The sequence below is a fragment of the Spinacia oleracea genome, chromosome 3 (genome assembly GCF_020520425.1).
Source record: "Spinacia oleracea cultivar Varoflay chromosome 3, BTI_SOV_V1, whole genome shotgun sequence".
NCBI lineage: Eukaryota > Viridiplantae > Streptophyta > Magnoliopsida > Caryophyllales > Amaranthaceae > Spinacia > Spinacia oleracea.
Genome location: NC_079489.1, coordinates 21,278,391 through 21,300,251, shown reverse-complemented (window position 1 = coordinate 21,300,251; position 21,861 = coordinate 21,278,391). Strand labels below are relative to the sequence as shown.

The 21,861-nt window shown below is 33.2% G+C and overlaps 1 long non-coding RNA gene across 3 annotated transcripts; it reads left to right on the top strand.

The window, feature by feature from the left end:
• The first annotated feature begins 3,481 nt into the window (after positions 1–3,481).
• On the top strand, positions 3,482–10,999 carry LOC110778904 (uncharacterized). Of its 3 annotated transcripts, XR_008930149.1 has the most exons (7): positions 3,482–3,669; positions 4,175–4,398; positions 8,417–8,532; positions 10,044–10,110; positions 10,251–10,417; positions 10,566–10,658; positions 10,760–10,999. It is a non-coding gene; the product is annotated as an uncharacterized lncRNA (long non-coding RNA). The 3 variants fall into 3 exon arrangements; XR_008930150.1 differs by lacking the exon at positions 10,044–10,110 and having other exon boundaries at positions 10,222–10,417; XR_008930148.1 differs by lacking the exon at positions 10,044–10,110 and having other exon boundaries at positions 3,483–3,669.
• Positions 11,000–21,861: the final 10,862 nt, after the last annotated feature.

Genomic DNA, 21,861 nt, shown 5'->3' with positions numbered 1-21,861 from the left:
AACTGGTCAAATACATAACGTCCTCTAGAGTGACGTTCATGCATTGACCACAAACCCGAAAACAATAAATTCCATCTTCTCCGGTATAGTAGCTCGTGAAGATTTCCAACAATGGAGTTGAAAGATTCCCCGACTCCTTACTTGTGAAGCCTTAGGAGTTTTAACAATGAACTCCCATCGCCATTTGAATCAATTTGATCGTCAATCAATGCTCGGAAATCAGGTTGTAATTGTAACCACATTACAGACAAATTTTGCAACTTTGAACATCCCTTAGTCATCTCCTAAAGAAGGGAAGATAACAACCAATTCGGTCTAATTACTAAATATTGTTTCCTCACATCCATTCACAATTGTCAAGTAAAAAGCCCAACAAGTAAGATTCTAACTCCGCAATCGATTATTCAATTATATATCAAATTAGATAATTATCAATTAGCCAATAGGAATTAACAATAGAAGAAATTCCATTTAGAATCAATTCATATTAATCAGTTTACCACACTTCCCATGATAAATTCAATAAATTGACCGTGGAGTTAGAATTTTACTTGTTGGGTTTTTTAATTGATAATTGTGATATAAATTACAATTGTGAATGGATGTGAGGAAACATTATTTAGTAATTAGACTGAATTGGTTGTTATCTTCCTCCTTTAGGAGATGGCTAAGGGGTGTTCAAAGTTGCAAACTTTGTCTGCAATATGGTTACAATTACAGCTTGATTTCCGAGCATTGATTAATGACCGAATTGTTCAAATGGCAATGGAAGTTCGTTGTTAAAACTCGTAATTAAGGCTTCACCAAAGTAAGGAGCGAGTGAATCTTCCAACTCCATTGTTGGAAATCTTCATGAGCTACTATACCTAAGAAGATGGAATTTACTGTTTTCGGGTTTGTGGTCAACGCATGAACATCACTCTAGAGGACGTTTTGTATTTGACCGGTTTGCCCATTAAGGGTGAACCACTTATCCCCGACAACATTAAAGACTTAGAGGCTTTCAGTCGGGTATTTGATATACCTATACCAAAGCTCAAACTAAGTCTCATCGACCTGAAGGATATTTGCGTTGATGAAGGTAGGCCTCATGATCAGAGGATCAAGGCAAGGCCATCATCCTCATCATCGTGAGCTGCTTAGTCATTCAAGATGGATCTGGAGAACATTGTTGCACATCCTAAGTCCAATTTATCGAAATATTTGGACGTGGTCGACTCCTACGCCTGGGGGAGCGACAATGTTGTCAACTTGTTATTAGGGACTACAAGTTTGTAGAATTTTTATTGTGCGTTGTTGTGATATATCATTGAGTTAACTGGATTAACATGTAATTGAGTAAAGAAAATTGATTTGGGGAAATTTTGTTGGAACGAAAATTTGATTAATCCATTATTAAGGGGGTTTATTTGATTGCTTTATGTTAAGAACGATGATTTATATTAGGTAATAAAGTTTTTGATGAATTCGTTCTTAATACATTGCACTCAAATGGTTGAGCATGATGTTTGGTCTCAGAACTTCTGCATTGCTCTTTTTGTTTGCCACGTGTACTTCTGTTAGTTGGTTTCCTGTCCCAGTTTACCTTGGTTCCGTTTGTCGGGCAGATCCTTCAACCGATCAGCTTTTTATGTCTAATTCTCGTAACGGGTCGGAATGTGATGGTAAAGCTCAATGGCAAGGATCGCATGCTCCCGTTCAAGGAGTGTGGTCTGTTTGAGCTGTCAGTCACTCTGATACAGTCTTTCGGCATATTGTTGGACACTCTTGGGTTAATTTCAATTTTTGTCGTGGTAACTTCTTGTTCGTCTTACTGCACTTCATTGTTTACCGTTTTCATTGATGAAAATTCACAGATTGAAGTGTGAAAACGTATTGACATTAGTTGGGGAGGAAATGTTCTTGATTGAGGTGGATGGAGCGTGGGGGTAATGCTGGAGATGGGAGATGGTATGCGGCTACGGGTCGGAGAGTTACTAGGAAGAGTGTTCAAGTGAAGGAAGGAGCGGCAAAAATCTTTGTCGTAAGCTTGTTCCAAATTAAACGATGTTCATATTGAAAGAGCATCAAACTTATGTGTGAAACATCTTCAATAGTTCATAGGTTGTTTGATTCAAATATTAGTCTACCATCACCATCTGTATTGTTGTAACGTCATGTTAAGTAAAAATTCAATACTTAATTTTTGTTTTTATGATGCACAAGTTTGAGAGTTACGTTGTCATGTTAATTAAGCGAGGTTGGATCCTTAACTTTTATTATACAAATGGAGGAGGATTGTTGGAACATTCCTGTAATAAATGTGTTTCTATATTCATAGATTATGTCATTCGGAGTTGAGGAGTTCTTTTTATGTCACTAGTTTTTTAGAGGTTATGTCAACAAAAGAAACCGAGCATAAAAAAAGAAAATTACCGTTGGAAGAATTGTATTGATTTGCATCCACGCCCGATATTCCACAAAGGATCTAGAGTAATACTTCAACATAATTGTATTTTGGTTGATTTCTACTGAAAGAGACGAAAGACGTACTTCTTAAATAAATAAATAAGCATCTCTTGAAGTGTGTTTCCTTTCTCAAAAAAAAAAAATGGATGGTAAATCACTTGTGAATATATGAAAAGAAAATATATTTTTTCTTATTTTCTCTATTAAGAAAACCTATACTATTTTAGAAGTGTGACATTTCACAAACATAAGCTTATTGTAGATCATTTTAGATAAATAACCTAAATCAATTGGTCTCTTTTTCAGGGCCTTTATTAGAACACTAGGGAAAGTAAAATCATGAGCTACATGCCTAGAAGAGATATCCAATCACTCTTGTTACTAATCCTTCAATTGTACCGACATACTCTTGGTGTGGCTCAATTGAGGCACATAACTCAAATCTAGCGCATATTCAATTGGTAAAGAGTAATGGGACTAAGTATGAAAATGTATAACATATGTTGCAACTTACTTACTCCACGATGCTCGAGTGGCCGGGCGGTGGATCATGAGGGCATGGTTTTCGCCTTTTAGCCTCTTGGTTTCCAATATGACTATATAACTCTCTCAAAATCTAAAGGATTGATGATACGAAGTATAGCCAAATAGTTTGGTTCGGCTAGGGTGAGATATTAAATCGCCTTACTTACTAATCTGCTGTAAAGATGACTATGGGCCGGCCCGAGGCCAACCGACAAGAAAAGAGCTCAGCTTGGCACGGGCTCAATGTCATGGGCCTTGGCCCTCACTTTTTTGGAACACGACTCGATCCAACCCAACATGATAAAACACGCTAAAGTTAAAGACTTATACATGACGACCCGACCCGGTACGAGGGGCCATGACCTTGAGCCTCCATATTAAAAATTTAGCCCAGCGTGATAAAAGCTGATTTGTCATGAACCAGGCCCATAAGCCCAGCCCGAAGCCCGAGCCCGAGCCCGAGCCACAGCTATCTTTAATCTGCTATAGTGCGCTCGAAGCGCAGATCTACTTGCGACTTTGGTTAGTAAGCGTTACGCCTTTACCCCACCATAGAATTGGAAAGAGTGCGAGAGGTGAGAGAATCTGCTGTTGCTCTTCGATTCATCCCAATTCTGCACACTTTTAGAACCGAAGAACCCTAATTTTCACAACTTACATCCCGACGATTCGCTCTCTCGTCTATTCTTACACCAGGTAAACTAATTATCTTTCTATATCCTTTTTTTTTGCACTACTTTTGCATGTTTCGACTATTTTCGTCTCAAATTCACTTCGATTTTTAGGGATTTTAATACTTCGTGTTTGATTGTGTAATTTGTGTTTCTTTCAATTTGAGGACGACAATTGATGAATTGATGAACATGTTGTTCATAATTTGGATATTGAAGGAACTCAGTAAGAATTCGAGCAAGAAATTGACCTGTTGAATTGATGAACAAAATAATGACCTCATATTACCTCTCAATTTATCATCATTGTGTTAATCAAGGACGATATGATTATTGCAATTTTTGGTTAATTTAGAGTTGCGTGATTAGTGAAGGGAGCTCGATAACTATTCACCTTAAAGATAGTGTTACTTTAATTAAAAAAGTCGAGCGTGCTATTTTTTCGATTGCAGAAGTTTGATATTTAGTAACCTTAGTGGATGATTGATTTCACATGGAATTATTCAGCTGTTTTTTACCTTGTATTGCAGGAGTTTCTTGGCTGCCTCTGTGTGGGGCTACTTGCGTAATGGCTTCTGTGTCGAGTCAGCCACAGTTCCGTTACACCCAACCTCCATCGAAGGTGCTTCATTTGAGAAACTTGCCATGGGAATGCACTGAGGAGGAGCTGATTGAATTGGGGAAGCCTTTTGGTAAGGTTGTCAATACAAAGTGCAATGTTGGGGCCAACAAAAATCAAGCATTCATCGAATTTGTAAGTTTCTGTCCTTAATATAATTCTCTTTCCCTTGGTTTCCTATCAACACCAACCACTCCTGAACACCCCCTCCCCCGAGAAAGGAACAAAAGTAGCATAAAATCAACTTTAAAGATGCTAATGAACATCAATTTGTTGTTCTTATTATACGAAGTATTTTTAAGATTTTTTTTAAAATAAAAATTTCTATGACTCACACCAGGCGTAACAATTCTAATCCATCAAATTTCGTCGATGCCTTGCAGAAGTGTATTTTGTTTAAATAATTAATAAGGACAATTTGATAATTTTATAGTGCTTTTGAGGGAAGAAAATAATTCTCCCTTTTTTTTATTTGAAATAATTAAAGAAAAAATTATTTCATTTTTGGACAAAGACTTCCTAATTTTAAATTAATAAATGGTGTAATTTTTTTTATTTGTTACAGAGTATAAAATTTCATTAACAAATAATCGCATTATTTTAATTGACTGAAGTTGTTGCAATGTTGTGTGTCTGGAATCTGGACCACCCAAACAAAGGAAACTACAAGTGTTTTTATTTTCTCTTTTTGATAGTTACTACAAGAATTAAATACTACATATAATAATAATGACGAAAATGATAAAGGTCGCAACATGCGACCTTTAAGCCGTGTCACAATGATGATATGGCATGCTTATGTGTCATGATTTAAATTGGAAATTAAAATATTTAACTTATATAATCTATTATATATGTTTCAAAAAAGGTAGGAAAATCTTAATATTCTGATTTGTTTCCTTCTTTACATCGATTACCTAATTTATATATTTTTGTAGTAAAAATATTGCATTGATAGTAAAATATTTATGATGACGCATAGCATACGTGGCGCTTATATGTACCAATTAAACTGCGACATGTAAGATTGCGACAACTAAATGTTGTCGCAACTTGCGACCTTTATCATCACCCTAATAATGAAGACATTTGCACAAAAATATAAAAGATAATACTCCGTAACGATGATGACTAGACGCCGATGATGATGATTATGAAATAATAATACTAACAATAATAATAATACGGAGTAGTTAAATTGGTTTAGGTCAACATCATTTAAGGTTGATTTCAGGTTTGGTCAAGAATAGGTCGAGTTGATTTTAAACGAGAAGTGGATTTGTGTCTACCTTAGATCGAGTTTGGAACTCCACATAATTGTTCAATTTAAGCCAATTAGCATGTTTTTTTTTTTTGGTTCTACTACGAGGAGTTCCCACCGCCTTCGGCGAGTGGACTAATCTCACGCGGGAGTTTGTATGGGTACCTCGATAGGCAGCATCCCTCCCAGTTGAGATTTTTTCCATTCCCAAGGCTCGAATCCGAGACCTTGGTTAAGGAGCAAGAGACCATTAACTACTCATGCCAACCTCAATTGGTTAAGCCAATTAGCATGTAGAGTTATAGACAACATAAAGATATGCAAATCAAGTTGTCCATTGACTCAAACGGTCCTTAGCAAAGGTATAGACTGTTGATCATTCATTTTTATCTAAATAAATGCCAAACAGGCAAACAGCCAGATGCAAGGGTGTCATTGCAATATAGACAGAATAAAGAAAGTGACTAAAACCTTGCTGACCACTCACTCATTAAGCAGCTATCATTTTCTAATATTCTTGCCAACATGATTGCTTTTCAGTTGGTAATGCCTTTGATTTTGCTATCATTGTCATAGCGTCTGGCTGGATGAGGCCTTTGGTAGAGCAAGAGAGTTAGTTAACCTTGTCATTTATACTATATATTAAAAGGCGTCTAAAATAAAGTATATGTGACACGTGGCACGTGGCACTGTGCTTATAAGTCGTTCGCTCCATATAATCTTCATATACATTTAAAAGAATGTCAAACATGGTTTGCATAAGGTTTGAACCTCTAACCTCGAGTTTAAATAATGAAGCTAATCTATTACATATTTCATGTTATTATTGCTAAAAAAAATATAAGTAAATTTGAATGTTACTAATGTAGTAACTCGGGGCATCGCCCGGGCCCAAAAACTAGTTTAGTTCCTAAAAGCTGAGAGTCTTTCATAATGCATGAGCTTATATGATAGCAATGTTGAATGGAGATGAATGGTTTGTCAAGCCTAACCTTATTCATTGAAGAATTAACACCCAAGTCAATAAAAGATGTTGCAATTAATCAGTGTGTGAGTGAAAAAGAAGGTATTCGGGGTTAACACTTAACACAGGTCGAGGTAAATCGGATACCGATTTTTATCGATTCAAGTCGATTAGGGTTCTTATCGGATATAATCGGTTTTGGGATTGCTATCAGATCGGATGGGGTTTTGGTTCGGTTAAATGTTATCAGAAGCAAATCGGGTTGAGGATCTCCTCGGGTTGCCAGCGGTTCGGGTTCAAATCTTGAACTAACGGGTTAAATCAGATCGGTTTGGTTTTAAGATCCCTATTTCTAGGATATATTCAGTTCAAAAGTTAGTTGATTTCTGTTTCTCAAGTCTGTTCACTTTTTGATAGCCTTACTGAAACATCCTTAATTTGAGCCCCTTTATGCTTTGTCGGACAAATATGTTGGAGACTTCTCAGAAGAAGAAATTGAAACTTTTATTCTTATTTACCTTGGCAAGTGATTTTGAAAAGAAGACTTGTGACACCATTATTTTTCACCATCCCGTATGTAATTCCAGCAAGTTAGAAATCTTTCTCAAACACAATAGTGCTTTTACAAAGTTGTATAGTAATTTACATGCCACTTCTTAAAAAATTTCAGCTCTTAAACGGAACTCTCAAAAGATGTACTCTAGTGTGATAAAAAAAAATTGGGAAATACAGTTCATTACAATGTGCTTCACTTCTAACCCATTGATCAAGACCTGTCCAATATACTCCATGAGCTGTTGTGTGCTGATATCTACACCAGAAAGCCAACAACCAAATCCAGGATGCGTGCGAGTTGTACCATCCCACAGGCCACAGCCATCCCAGCTGCTACATGACAGATTGACAGCAACCATAAAAGTAGCAACACAGAAAGAATGATTGAATACAGTAGCAAACAACCCAGATTGAAAAAAACTACTTATTCCAAACATGTATAACGAATGTTGTCCTGGCATGAACTACAAGTAACCCCCTCCCCCCTTCCAATAACAGGTCGTACATTTGTTAATCCCATAGGTAGGATCCAAGGAGAGCGTGTGCATGATTAGTGTTGGAAGTTCTTGTTGGGAAACACAAAAGAAAGGAGTGTAAAATAAGAGGAATATTTTTGTCCCACATTGAAAGAACTCTTCATATTCTCCTTGTTTCTTGTTTGAGAAAGTGTGAGAGTGGTATGGGTGGACACATAACACGTGCGTCGGCTGGACCGGGCTCGGGCCACGACCCTTGGTACTTGGGAATGCAGTTCGCATGCGTGGAGGTGGGTTTTGTGGGCTTTACCTATTCTTTTTGGTACTGGGCATAAGTCCTTGTTACGGGAATATGTATTGATTAAGTAACCGTTGGATTATATAGAGAAAGACTCCCGTAAGAAAACTTCTTACGGTAAGAACACTCTCTACACCGTTCGATCAAATCTAATCTAACCGCCCAAATTTGATATGAGAGTAATGGCATTTTCGTAATTTCAGCTGCACACTACCCCTTCTTCCTCATCAGCATTCTCTCTCTCTAAACTCTTCCTGCTCCCCCTAAACACTCCTCACAACTTTCTCTCTCTTATCTCTTCAATTGCGGGTGATTTTTACCCCACATTCTCGCAAGTTTGAGCAAATTCGTCAAATTCTTCATCAAATTTATGATCTATTACACAATATCACCCTTCATCTTCATCAACTTTCCTCAAATTTCTTCAATTTCATCGGATTGTAATTCAAATTTGACGAACAATTTCGTCAAAATTAGCGATTTTCGTACGTTTAGGTTAATTCAGAGGTATGATTGTTCAATTTCCTAATTTTCGATTTATTTCCTCTCTTATTACCGACGCAACATCGTAGCAACAATCTTCATCAAATTGTGTGCAGGTGTTGGTGGAGGCGCAGTTGCCGTGTCAGCTGCTACTGGTGGTGGTGCAGGTGTTGCTGCCGCCGGGGCTCCAAAGTAGGAGAATAAGGTTGAAGAGAAAGAAGAATCGGACGACGTAAGAACAACTCTATCATCCTCTATCTTGTGTTTGTGTTCTAAACTAGTGATGCATATGTTCTAAATTAGTGTTTTTATGTTCTAAATTATTGTGTGTTCAAAATTGTTTGGTCGAAGCTGGAAATTTGAAACTCATCTTTTCTTAGTAGTACAATTTAGGAATAATAACACTCAACTGGTGTCATTGAATTGTGATGGCGACAAACCTTATGAATACGTCATATTCTGAATAATTTTCCTTATTAGGAGTTTTCTTGCTTAACAAATTTCTTGTTATATTGCAATCTGGTGAATTTTCCATGAATTAATGTCGGTGTTATGTTCTGAATCATCATTGCTTATGTTCTAAACCAGTCATGTATATGTTCTAAATTAGTGTTTTTGAAATAGTTCCTGATTCAATATAAGTTTCTGAAAATTAGGAAGAAATTTGTGTTGAAAGAGACCTCGTGATCCAATTAAATTCATGTCAAGTGTATCATGTCCTATCTAAATCACCCTTGCTTATGCTCTAAATCATCCTTGGTTATGTTCTAAATTGGGAATGTCGCGAAAACCATTTGTTAGATATGTTAAGGTCCAGCCTGAAACCAATATTTGGCTATTCTCGGTGGACGATTTGGCTACATTTAATTATTCTCTGATACTGAAATGTGTGGGAAACCTTCAGGTTTGTATTTTCTTGCATCTTTGTGGTTTCCTGCGGTCTTAAATTTTATTTTTCGTGTTGGATTGTAACATGCATGTATTCTTTGTGTATTGATTTCCTTGGAATCAACACTTATTTCTCTTTCTTGTCGTCATTGGTACTCTTGTAGTTGCTAAGAACATGATCTGTATAGATTGGTGTTGGTTGATACTGTATTTCATCTGAAGTCCTCTGTTGTTGTGAGTGTGTCTCCTATTGGATGGTCTCGTCTATCTATAGGTTGTGTGAAAATGAATTTGGATGCGCATGTAGGGGTTGGTGGTAGCGTGGGTCTGGCTGTGGTGTGCAGGGATGATGAGGGGCGTGTGTTTGTTGCAGAGGATAGGATTAGGAGTCTGCTACTGTTGTTTTGGTGTTCATCTAGCAAGTTACTTGGGATTCATGGATATTATTGCGGAGTGCGATGTTACAAACGTAGTGCATGCTATCAACTTCTCCCCATTAATGTTATTTTATAAGGATATAGCTAGGATGAGACTTGAGTTTACTTCCTTTTCTTGTTGTCATGTACGAAGGGGGGGAGTATGTATGATTTCAAGTTAACCTCGAAGCCGAGGTTCAAGTTTGGAAATTAATGGATAGACTCATAATCAGCTGGTCCATGCCATAGGCTGGTTCTGGTCATAGTTGATCTTAAAGTTTTGGAGTCTAGATCTAATCTTGCTTATGTTCTAAGGTGTTATTGTCTATGTTCTAATTATTGTTGCATATGTTCTAAAGGTTTATACGAATATTAAGTGGTTATGTTCTGAACTTTATGTCAAGTGTATTAAGTGGTGCACTAATTCAACTATTACCAGATTGGCTTGGTTGCAAGAAATGAGAGGAGGAAGTATGACTTCCTAGGAATTGGACATGAGTGATAAGGTCGTATGTTCTAATTATTGTTTCATATGTTCTAATTATTGTTTCATATGTTCTGAAATACAATTTCATATGTTCTAAATTGCAATTGCATATATTCTGACCACATTGTAGTTTCTTCAACTCTTTTATGGGCTATGCAGGAAGTTACTCGTGTTTAATGATCGGGATGCTCAATGCATATTATCTGTTCCTCTCAGCATCAGGTCGACGATTATCGACGTGACATACATGTTTTCGGTTTTGTTATTCTAAGACAATACATACGAGTCCGTAACTAGCAGACACCAGTATTGCTTCTCAACATCAGGTATTCAGGCCCTAGCTATGAAGTTCATTCCATAGAATTCTGAACTCCTGAATCAATTTTCAGTGCACTTATTTCTGCTATGATAGTCGAATCCCTGATGACTACTAATTATTGTGCTGCTTACTTCTGATCCTGATTTTTATTTCAGGTCATCCCTGGATAATGGCAGACGACTTGGCTCCTGATAAGCTTCTTGATCACTCAGTCATATCACGGTTGACACAGTTCTGTTTATCTACGGGTAAGTATTTCCCAACTTGCCAAGAACAGGGAGGAAGAAGGGAAAAACGGAACCATTACTGTTTATCTAGATTGATTTCTTAATTGTATTTTTAAATACAGGTTATTTCTGATAGGCTTTCAGATGAAGAAATTGCAGAGGTCGAGGAGATTTTTAAGATAATAGACAGATAACAGTAGGTAGATTGCTCAAATGTTAGAGCAATGTGTCATTGCACATGGATGTCCTACGTTCCAATATTCTTTCTATTTTGTTTATAGCCATGAATTTTGGTCCATCATGTGAAGAAATATGTTGGACACAGATTTTATTATGTCAGTCGGAGCAACTCTATTATGGTATATTTGTGTGAGCTCGTAACCATTCATCCGTACATTATAATTTGGAGCTGATTATGGTTTTATTAGGTGTTCTTAAACCTATTAGCTCAAGTGGTAGAGCACTATGCAAATGCATAGAGTATGTAGGTTTGATTCCTACATAGGTTGTATTTAAAAGATAATAAATAAATAAAACTCAAAAGTAAATTAAAATATCTCAAACTTAAATCGTAATACCTAAACAATAAATCGAAAGAGGCTAAATTTTATAAGACAATATGACATATGTTTTAGATCTTAAGCCTTGTGTTCTAAAACTTAAGGCATATGTTCTAAAACTCACGACGTATATTCTAAACCATTCTCCTTGTGTTCTACACTTATAACAACAAAATTTTAGAAGGCAATCTCACATTATTCACCTCAACTCCTTAAGGGCTATGTTCTAAAAAAATTATGCACGTACAAAGCCTTTTTGAGTCCATGTTCTAACAAGTGAAGCTTATTGTTCCAAAAACTATTGCATATGTTTTAAATTTCATGCATTTTTTGGGTTAGACAATCAATAAATCATAGACAAGTAGACAAGATAGTATTCTAATCATTTTTTAGTCATGTTCTAAAACGTAAGCTTTATGTTTTAAATAATGGTTCATATGTTCTAAAAAGTAAATTTTGTGTAAACAAGGGGCTTAGGAGCATGCATTTTATTAAGAACATAAAATTTTGTGTTAGACAATCAACAAATCATAGACAAATAGACAAGATAGTATTCTACTCATTCTTTAGTCATGTTCTAAAATGTAAGCTTTATGTTCTAAATAATGGTTTGTATGTTCTAAAAAGTAAATATTGTGTAACCAGAGAGGGTTAGGAGCATGCATTTTATTAAGAACATAAAAAAAATATACGTATGTTCTAAAATTTATACATATGTTCTAAAGTAAATAGAACTGATTCAAAAGTGTTATCATAAATCAAGTAAAATATGTAGTTATTCTTTTTAATAGGGAAGGAAAAATATTGTCATAAATCAAGTAAAGAATATAATTATTCTGTTTAAGTAGGACATTACAAAAGAGCGGGAAAATTTTGATTATGAGAGCGACACGTGTCACTTTTTCTTAGACCTCTCTTGTAGTATAGTTATAGGTAGACTGGTAACATTAGGATTTTCTTCCAATTACAATGTAAAAACTTTTCTTTTGAAAGGAAAATTTATTTATTAATAAAGAGTCATACAAAATCTACAAGAGAAATACAGATCTAATAAATACATGACAAATTGAATTAAAGAAAGGTTTGCTTCATCAAAATTACGGTATTTGAATAAATCTTGTGCAGTAAAACTTATCCCGTATATAACGCTGGCACATGCAGACTTTTCAGAAATATGGTCTAACGATTTGTTGTAGCCGCGAGGATGATTTCCACTTGATTCATCTGAATGTACTTGGAAAATTGATATCTGTTGCGATCCCGCATAAATTTTTATCAACGGACTAATTCTATATAAATCCACTACGAACATAAATCAAACATACTAAAACTGATAAACCAAAAGAGACTAACGAACAAGAACGAACTTCGATCATAGGGCCAAGAGCCTAACGAACACTATAAAAACTTGTATTCACGTGAAACAAGCCTTTGTCAACGTTACAAAGAAAAATCTTTCAATCATGGACAAGAAGTCAAGAACATGTGGTTTCTTCATTAATTGCGCACTCTGCTAACATAATGATACGACCAATTGTTGCCATACAAGTCCGGTCCCGATAATTTATGGGCCTTTCGCGAAATAAGAGCCGAGAACCCCTTAAAATATATTACATTAGATTTTAGCCCGTGCGTGCCCGTATTAAATTGTTATGTTTAAATAAAACTCTTATGTATATACCAATTTTATATATTAGATTAGATTAGCTATTTATTTTGCATTGAATTTCATTTAAGATTTTTTTTATTTATTTAAATTATGAGAGTGTTTGTTTTTGGATGAAATTGTATTTTTTTAATTATGAGAGTGTTTGATTTTGCATTGAATTTCATTTTAGATTTGTTCTTGGAGCAGGGGCGGTGCCAGTAAGGGTTCAGCGGGTTCAACTGAACCCTTACTGGACGGGGAAAGGCATTATATACTTTTAACCGCTACATTGTATCACAAATGAACCAAGTAGTGTAGTGGTTTTGAGATCAGTATCTTACACAAAGATCTAGGGTTTGTTCCCTAGCGTGCTCCCATGCTTTATTTATTTATTTATATTTCCTTTCCTCTTTTTTTGTTTTCCTTTTACACTTGAAGAAAAACTCCAGTAACTTTCTTGTTTACTAATTACTTTTTGAAAATTTATTCATGAATTAGGTTTGAAACTTTGAATATTTTGGTGTAAATAAATTGCTAACTTGGAATTAAAATTAAAATTTATGATTTTGAATAGATGGATATGAGATGAAGGTTTACCTTAAAGATTGTGTCACAAAAAATTTCTGCTTGTTTTTTTACCAAATTCAAGACCACTTCAACCACCTTTAAATGAACATCCAACACCACAAAATGAACCTCTAATACAAGAAAATTAAAACTCGAGGAGTTCAATTATAGTTTTTTTTAGTGTTATTGTAATAGAACACGTGTACCACCGAATTGTTAGTTATAAGTTGAATTTCGGATTATAATGTATGATTTTGTTATGCGTTTGAAAATTCCGAACCCTTATGCATAAAATCCTGGCACCGCCACTGCCTTGGAGTATGCGTAATATTAATAATTAATTAAAAATAATACTTGCGCAACACATAATTATTTATCTACGTGGCACTCGACTTTTTAATTCAAAATTAATTTTGGAATCTTGTTTTTCATTAGCCGAAACCATTAGATTTCCTACGTGGCGCTCTAATATTGGATTAATGTTTGATTAAGTTGAATTTTATTTATTTTATTTAGATTTGTGTTTGTTTTTGGATGAATTTTATTTTAGATTTATTTTTTAATTATTAGAGTGTTTGATTTTAGATGGAGTTGTACTATATATTAGTAATTAATTAATTAAAATATCTACATGGCACCTAACTAATTATCTATGTGGAAATCGATTTTTTTAATTCAAAGATAAATTAGAAATCTTATTTTCATTGGACAAAACCATTAGTAATCTTACGTGGTGCTCTAATAATTCAGCAATTATGCCTATTGGATTAATGTTTGATTTTAAATTGAATTTTATTTATTTTATTTTAGATTAGTGTTTGATTTTGGATGAATTTTATTTTAGATTTTTTTTTTTATAATAATTATAGTGTTTGATTTTAGATGGGGTTGTATATATTAGTAATTATTTAATTAAATTATCTATGTGGCACCTAATTAATTATCTATGTGGTAATCAATTTTTATAATTCAAAAATAAATTAGAAATCTTATTTTTCATTTGCCGAAACCATTAGTAATCCTACATGGCGCTCTAATAATTCGGCAAATATGCCTCCTTTATATATATATATATATATATATATATATATATATATATATATATATATATATATATATATATATATATATATATATATATATATATATATATATATATATATATATATATATATATATATATATATATATATATATATATATATATATATATTAGATTTGTTTTTAAAAGATCTTTACACTTACTATTTGTACGGACTTCGGCGCAACGTTTGGCCGTTAATATATTCAATTATGTACAACAAAAAGTTATAAAATACATTTTGAGACGAATATAAAAAAATATCTCGTGATAATTTTTTATTGATATAATAAGGAGAATTTATTGTCAAAGTTTCGATTATTGAACACATTTTTCAAAGCGTAAACAACTTAATGAAACGGAGGTATTACAACGTAAAAACTATTAATTTAGGATAATATTATTTATACATCTAAGTAAATCAATAGATATGAGAAATGTTAGTATATGGAGTAATCATTGTGTATTAGTTAAATATTTCAATTCTATAAATATAATTTTTTTTATACCCACAATATTTAGAGATGCCGTAACACAAAAATTTATACACACATTAAAACTTTTCATCTCTTTTGCGGAATAGTGTTGAAGTTATTTGCTTTTATTGATAAAGGAGTGAAAATTTTAAAAAATACTATGAAAATGAGAAATTATAAAATTGAAAGTAAATTCCTTAAATAGAAAATAAAGAAGAAATAGGGCATAAGATGATGTATTGTACTCCAGTACTTTGTAGGAAAAATATTTAACAAAAATAAGGGTGCGTTCTTCTCAACTTATTTGACCTGAACTTATCTGAACTTATCTGATCTAAACTTATCTGAACTTATTGAAACTTATTACTAATAATATTAACAATAATAAATAATAAATACTAAATAATATATAATAGATAATAAATAATAAATTAACAATAATAAAATAATAGATAATAGATAATAGATAATAGATAATAAATAATAAATAGTAGATAATAAATAATAAATAATAAATAAGAAATAAGAAACAATAAAAGTTAAAAAAAGGAGTTTGTGGGTAGGATAGAACCACAGATAATTTAGGATATAAAGTTTTATGCTAACCGCTGGACTAAATGAGTCACATTGAATTAACATGCGTTTTTTTTTTTTATTACAGGTACATTTTATAACCAAATTGTCAATTAAAAAACTTTTGGCCCCCCTTCCGCCCTGGCCCCAAAGTCGTCGCATCTCTCGCCTAGGCCTAGGGTCGGGGTTGTTGCCATATGGTTAAATAGGGTTTAAGTGACGTTTCCATAAGGGTTTACTGTTGAAAGAAGGAAATATAAGATTTGTCTGATTTTATGTGAATATCGTTAAATTAAGGCTTTGTTTGTTTCAAGTGAAAATATTTTTAAAGGAAAAAGAATTTGTATGGAAAATATTTTTCAAGGAAAAATAGTTTTTCTTTGTTTGTTTCCTAACAAGAAAAATTATAAAGAAAGCGAACATGGAAGGGAAAGGAGAAGAGAAAAAAGGAAGGGATTAGAGTGGAAAATGTAGCATCACTTCTTTTCAAATGGAAATTTGATTTATCCATAGAGAAAGTTGGTTTCCACCTTTGAAAAATGGTAATGAATAAATAAAATGGGAAAATCATTTTCCGTCAAAACAGACAAGTCTAAAGGAAAATGTGATAAAAGAGATTGATATGTGAAACAAACCAAGTGATTTGTGACGCTTTATTCTGTTCACCTCTTTCCACCTCTTTCAAGAAAAATAAGTGTAGTTTAGTTTTGTTAAGGGTAATTTAGAAACATTTATTAAATTGTAAATGTATAGCTTTAGTTAAGATAAGATAAGTTCATAAAAAAAATAAGGGTTATCCAAGGATAATTTAAAACTAAAATAAGTTTTGATAAGTTCTAAGAAGTTCAGAATATTTCAGTTAAATTTAGATAAGTTCAAATAATATAAGTTCAAAAAAAAAGTAAAAATCAGATCAATAAAACGCGCCTTAAACCAATGAAAGATCTTGGACCATTTTACAAGGTGGGCCAGTAGAAAAAATAAGTCATATAATATGCAATTTATACAATAACACAAATTTTAGGGGGTCGTAACTAAAATATAATATGAAACTTTTCGCCGGGGAGCGCCCACCCGAGAAATCTATTACATTATACTAAAACAGACATCAGGATTGACACGTGTCATTTCCTGGTGCAAAATTCTCCCGCCAAAAACTATTTCCTAAATAACATACATATTTACTGTGTTTTCTCTACTTTTGTATAAAATGCTATGCATGTATGAAAAAAAAAATTATAGAAATTACAATATATTCAAGTTATCATATTCAACATCTAAAATAAGATCATAACAAATATTGTGGTCAAATTATCATATTCAACATATAAAATATATAATACGTAATAGGGAGAAAATTTCATATTCAGGGATTAAATGAGTACGTTCCAGATTTATTTATTACGCATTAACTTTAAGGGAAAAATATTTCAGTTAAATATTTTATAAAAAAGATGGCCGAATAATAATTTTTGAATATCCGTGCGTACACGTGAGCTAATCTATTATAGTGATATAGGGCGTGTTTGGCGGGAGCAATTGAGGTAGCGGGTAGCGTTTTGAGCAAGTCAAAACGCTACTAGATAAAAATAGGGGTGTTTGGCAAGTTAGCGGTCTAAGTAGCGGGTAGCGGGGGAAGTAGTGGTTGGTTAGATTATGTGGAACGCTAAAATTATTAGCGGTCTAGGAATGCAGTAGCGGTGGAGTGTTTGTTGTTTTGGTTGTAATTTTCCATTCAATTTTTTTTAACTTTTTTTTGCTTTATTATACTAATATTTGACTTTTACTTATAGCATTTTTTTTAAAAGAAAAGGTTTGGCCGCATTTGTTAGTTAAATATTATTCATTTATACTACTCCGTACTAACTATTATCATTAAAAATTCTATCATATTTCTATTATAATTTCAACCGCTATTTTTTACTAAAACTTATATCATTTTCTCGAAAGTCTTCTAAACCACCAGAAATTACTCCGTCCTATATTTGTTGACAAAGGATATCCGAAACGAAAGGTTATTTAGTAACATATACGAAGATAAGTATCATAAAGTCACAATTTGAATACGTCCCCCAAAAAATATGTGTATAACAGTATAAGTATAATTTTTTCTACACCTTTTTAATATGTTATAATTATTTCATTATTGTTATTAAAATGTCGCAATAAATATGATTATTAATTCGTCAAATTGTAATTAGTATTTGATTTAAATTAATAATCATTATCGTATTTTACGGTTTCAACCGCTAGTTCTGTCAAACACTCATACTATAAACCGCTATTCTGACAGCGGCTACCCGCTACTCTTGACCGTTGCCCGCTACCCGCTACCGCTAGTGTTGCCGAACATAGCCATAGTAAATTATAAATGAGTTTATCTTATTCGAACTTATTTCCATTAGAAAAGTCTCCATGATTAATAACTAGCTTTTGAGCTCGTTCATAGAACGCGCAGTTGTATAGTGGTTATTTAATCTATATTTTTAAGTTCTAATTTTATTGAACTTGTGATTTTAGAGAGAATATATGACTTAAATAGAGGTAAATTTTGAAAATTAAAAGAATACATAAATTAAATAGTGTATTAATATTGAGTTTTAATCGGGAAGATGGAGTGGAAAATGTTGAATGAATAGATTGGTGAATTGATGTTGTATGAGGGAGATGAAGTGAAAGAGACGATTGAAGTTGCACAATATATCAAACAACAAAGGAAAAATAAAATAAAAAACCAAATTGATGTAGGAAATAATGGATGACACGTGTCATCTAGTCAAATGTGTTGACACATCTATATTATTAACGGATATTTCATGAAATGCCCTCGAGTTTTTCCATAATTCACCAAACGCCCATCAAGTTTCAATAATTCATAAAATACCCCTCACAATTCGTACAAATACCCAACATACCCTTACTAATAACGGACCGTTAGTCTTCCGTTAGCCAAGTTTTCAATTCACCCAAATGCCCCTATTCTGAAACTTATTTCACCAAATGCCCCTATTGTGAAACTTATTTCACCAAATGCCCCAAACTTAACTATAGCTATTTTGATGTTTCAGCGACTAGTTTTTGTGTTTGAAAGGTAGCTGTTGGTCACGGTTGACTATAAAAGCCCCTTTGCTGAATGGTTCTTGTAAGTTAGATGTTTAGGGGATAGGGGTGGGGATGGGGTGTAAATAGATTATTTAATTAGATGGTGGGGTTGATAAGTTACTAAAAATGGCAAGTGTATCTCTTAAATAAATACGGCCGGAAAAGCCAAGTGTATCCCTTAAATAAATACAGAGGGAGTATTATTTTGGTTCAAATGAATTTGTTTTTTTTTTTGTGACGGTAACTAATCAAATTAGAATACAGATTTTGATTGCAATGGACGATTTTTTGACTTGGAAGACCTTGGAATTGAGGTAATTTTTGTTTTTTTCATAAAATCGTAGGTAACAGAATACCTTGGACTCGAAATAGAAGTATTTATTTCATACAGAATACTTCTATTTCATAAATACTTCTATTTTGTACATATTGTAGGTAACAGAATTAACTATTTCGTACAGATTGAACAAAATATAATTAATCATTTCATACAGATTGAGCATAATGAAATTAAGTATTTCGTACAAATTCTCCAAAATGATGATACTAGTCCTTTCAGATGTCTATAGTGAAAGACCTTTCGACTAGTCATGTTTGTTATAATTAGTAGTGATTACAGAACCCATTTCTATTAAGTTCAATTTGTATGGAACTATGTTATGTTCAATTTGTATGGAATACTTAATGTTCAATCTATATAAAATGCTTAGTTATATTTTGTTCAATCTGTACGGAATAGCTAATTATATTTTGTTCAATTTGTACAAAATAGAAGTATTTATTTCATACAAATTGCATGAAAAGGCTCAAAAAATAAAAAAATTACCTCGTTTCAAGGTCTTCCAAGTCAAAAAATCGTCCATTGCAATCAAAATTTATATTCTAATTTTATTAGATACATGCGACACTAAAAAAATCAAATTCATTTAAACCAAAATAATATCAAAAAAGGTTGAGAGAAAATAATAAAAGTGAGGGTTATGATTTTTTTAGAATGAAAAATATAAAAGTAAAAAGGATTGTGTTAAGTAATTCCTATTTTTTGATTCCAGATACAATCTTGAATAGCATACGACCTTCTCCCACTATGATCACGGGGTGCGACAAAGAATATAATTCTTTTAGAAATTATTTGTATGGAGTACGTATTATAATTCTAGCCACATTAAGTTTTCTAATACAATTAGCTAGGATTAATTCATTGTAAGTATGTAACCTTTTGTAAGTAAAGATGACGCTCAATCGAGCATGCTACAATTAGCTAGGATTAATTCATTGTAAGTTTTTAACCTTTTGTAAGTAAAGATGACGCTCAATCGGGCATCGTCGAAGTCATGGGCCTTGGACTAGGCTTAGATCGTATTTTTTTTTCTGGAAAAATCACGGCGAGATACGGCTCGACATAAAAAAAACGTGTTAAGTTGAGTGAAATTACTTTTAGGCACGACATGACATGCTATAGCTCGCAGGTGAGCACGTCAAATAATTGGGTTATACTTGTGCCGCCCTTTTCAAGTTTTTTGCCCAGCATGTCACGACACAAAACATGTAGGCTTGGCGGGGGTCATGTCCATTTAAGCCCAAGACAAACGAGCTCAACATGAAAGCAACTTAAAGGAGCTCTGTATATAATATAAGGAGTACAATTTAGTACGTAAAAATAGTACTCCCTTTATCCCAAAATTATAGTAATATTTGACTAAAAACACGTGTTTTAAGAAAAATGTAAGAGCATCAATTATAAGGGTCACTCTTATTTACCCACTCTTAATCTCTCTCTTCATCCACCTCATCACCATCTCTTAATAAGAGTTATCTATCAAAAACCCCAAGAAATAACTATCTCTTATTAACTCCCTCTTAAACACCTTTTACAGGTATTTTTTTTATTTTTTTTAACAACAATGTCCAAAACAAGTATAATATTTTCACAATAATCCACCTCACCCCCCCCCCCCCTCTTATTTCTAAGAGTTACCTCTTATTTAGAGGATGTCTTAATCAACCTCTAAATAAGAGGTAGCTAAGAGTTGGCTCTTTTTTGTTAAGAGCTAACTCTTAAAATTTCTCTCTCTTTAAGAGTAAGCTAAGAGTGCACTATAAGTGATGCTCTAATACAGTGTATGGGAAAGTGACAAAGTATATGAAAAAGTGGGAAAATAGAATATAGTGTATGGAAAAGTGTAAAAAGTTGAATATAGTGTATGATAAAGTGAAAAATGTATGGAAAAGTGAAAAAGTGCGAAAATTAATGTCTAAATAAGAAAACGAGACTATAAATTTGAGACGCCCGAAATAGAAAATAAGAGTATAATTTTGAGACGTAGGGAGTATATGAATTAGAGCAAGTTAGCTAATTGTCGCGTGTTGAGCAACTAATATAGGATGAATTAGATGAAGTTGGTCACTACAAACAAGACATGTATAATGTATTATGAGAAGATCGAGTAATAAAAAAAAGCAATCCAATTATTATCATATTGCCTAAAATATGTGGAAAATGTTGTATCAAACCACGACCAAAGAAGTGAGACACTGACTATTCAGGCCCAACTGAATATGACTTTTCACATTATATCGTTGATATGATGTTTAATCGATTTAGTGATTGTTATCAACTTATCGTTATCTAATCACAAGCGCAATTTGGATTATATATCCGGGTGCACAGTGTTTATGGTGCATCCTGAAGAACATTTGTTGAGTATCTAAGAACATGAAAAATGATTTCAATATACATATACAAATGAAATATTTGCAATATATGTACTATGGATTTGAACTATATGTTCATTTAGTATATGTTCTATGAATATGAATGATATGTTCTTTGCATTTGAACTATATGTTCTTTTAAAAATACAATGCACAGTGAGCATTGTGCACCCGGGTATATAAACCATATTTTGAATCACAGGGTGGTTTATTCAGAATATGGGTAGGATGTTTTCTTTGATGATTTACTTTGTTAGAGTTTTATTAAGGGTTGATTAGGGAATATGCAATGACTATTACCTCGTCTATAATAAGTAAAACTAGAGTTTTTCATTTTAATTTTGTGGTACGTGGAGAGACGGATACAATCGTGGAAGTTGTACTGAAATTAGAGGTGTCAGAAGTTGGCCCGACCACAAAAAATCATCTGTTTCGAACTCTAATCGAACTGGTTTGATCCAGAAAATCTAGGACCCAAACCCGATATGTAGCCGACTTGTCT